Genomic DNA, 2474 nt, shown 5'->3' with positions numbered 1-2474 from the left:
ACCACCCCAAACTTAGAATTTTTTCAAGACAAGAATTTTTTTCTACCTAACTCCAAGTAAGGTGATTTAATTAAAGTCAGGTGTTTTTCTTGTAATGTGGCCAGTAACCGAAATAAAAGGGCAAGGCTCAAACGGGCTAGCAAAGGGTAAAATTTTCATAGGGTAGTTAGAAAGGCTCAAACGACTAATAAAATTGCCTCAATGTATGCATAAATTACATGTGATGCAAATCAGAATTAGTGCAAGTTCTAGAGGGATAACACATGTCTGGATAATCACACAACAAAGAATTTAAGTGTTTAGGCTCAAAAGCTCACAGCTAGGATAATAAGAGAGAGTATGAACAATCAAAATAAAGCCAACATGCTTCTGAAAAGTTAAAATTGTATTTTTGAAAAATTGATGTCATATTAGCCTTCTACAACCATTTAGTAATCAAGAATGCATGCATTAGGAAGGCTTGTCGACTTGAGCAATAACATAATCTAAGAAATGAAATTTAACTTGGAAAATCACAAACAGAAATTTTAAGATTAAGTGCAAGTCAATACGATTGTTACATCATCAAACAAAGAAAACAAGACGACGCAAAGAAAAGCAAATAGACTAGACTAAAACAAAGAAAAACAAGAAAAGAAAAAAAAAACGAAAGCAAAAAAATTCAAAACAAAAGAAAGAAAAACTTCTCTAGTTTAGGAATTCAAGGATCCTCGTTTAGATCATCTGCTCCTGTTCCGCTATGGTCGCTGGTATACTGGTGTGGTGTAAATAAATCAGCATAAAACATGCCTCCTGTAGTCTGTTGAGAGGAGGCAAATGCTCGATAGAGATTGGATGGTTGTGGAGGGTGGTGTTGTGGTTCCATCATAGTTTCCAATCTACCGATTATGTCTTCGTTAGAGAGCTAGGATGGTTGTGGAGGGTGGTGTTGTGGTTCCTGTGGTTCAGTATTTTCCTCTGCTGGCATTGCTGCTGGTGGGGCAATAGGATGGTCAGCTGGAATCATAAAGTGTTTTGTTATCCATCTTGCAGTGATTGGAGTAGCTGGTTTCAACATTTCTTCTCCTTGTTTTGGTACCACTCGCACCAACTCACATAATTTGCCTATCAGGGAGGCGTGATGGAAGTAGCCTGTCGGGGGATCAAGAATGGATGTGCCCCAAATATCCTTGGCTATTAACATGCCCACATTAATTATGTCACCTTTTAAGATAGCAAGTAGTAGACATGCTCTTTGAAATGTTATATCGGACACATTCAAACATGGCAATAGTGTATGATGGACAAAAGTACTCCATGCTTTAGCAATCGGGGTGAGGTCCACTGAGTGTAATTTCCAAACTGAGCCGTCTCTATTTCGTACCCAATCTGTGCCTGGTCTGCATAAAATGCGTAGGATTTCCTGACTGCTTGCTCTTATAAGTTGTTTTTCCATAGCTAGAAAGCGGCAATAATTATAGTTCGGCAGACCAAAAATTTCATTGATGACTTGAGGTGTGAATGGTACCCTTTTCCCCCTCACGTAACTCACAAATTGGTCAAGTGGGAATGGTTGGTCAGACTTTAGATCAGAGGCATTAGAGGAGAATTCCACAGCTAATGATTTGCTCGCTGTGGTGACTGTTGGACTTTAGTCCTCTTAATCCTAGTTTTGACATAATTAACAAACATACAATGTTCATACATCATATGATAAATCTAACATTTTAATTGAGCAAGATTTCAGGAACAACAATCCAATCCTACACACTTGAAACAAATTGCTTGGAACACAAGAAATCAACAAAAGTTGAATTTTGACTGAGTAAATCGATTGAGAAATCGATTTCATAACAAGGGTGTAAGGAAACATAACTGTTTGTGATTGTATAATCGATTGGGCAATCGACTGACACAATTAGAAATGAAAACTGCACAAGTCAGTGGCACACTGTTTTACAGGCTAATCGATTGACAAATCGATTGTACACTTCACAAAGTAAACCTGATTGAAACAAATCGATTGGGAAATCGATTGTACAAGTCACAGTGACACTCCAGTTTTGAGGGTAATCGATTGGCAAATCGATTGCTTAAAATGAAATTTCAAAAGTAACTTCACCTGTGACAAACACAATCGATTGGACAATCTATTCTATTGTGAAAATTTCAATCATATTAAGTTTGGTTGCAATCGATTGGGAAATCGATTGAACTAAACATCTGGTAAGAACTTTTCAGGCAAATACACACAAATCGATTGGCATGTCGATTAACATCAAAATAGCTGAGTCACTGACTTGAACACAATCGATTGGCAAATCGATTGAAAGAACTTTTTGAAATCACAGTGAACCTTGAGCTTGTGGCCAAATCGATTCTGAGTATTTGTTAATCGATTATGAAACTTAATAAATCGATTACGAAATCGATTGGTGTGATTTTTACTTTGAACATAACACCTGCAATCGATTACGAAATCGATGCATATAAGT

Source organism: Cicer arietinum, chromosome 7, assembly GCF_000331145.2.
Source record: "Cicer arietinum cultivar CDC Frontier isolate Library 1 chromosome 7, Cicar.CDCFrontier_v2.0, whole genome shotgun sequence".
NCBI classification, from domain to species: domain Eukaryota; kingdom Viridiplantae; phylum Streptophyta; class Magnoliopsida; order Fabales; family Fabaceae; genus Cicer; species Cicer arietinum.
The sequence above is the reverse complement of the archived record's forward strand: the minus strand, read 5'-3'. Positions refer to the sequence as shown.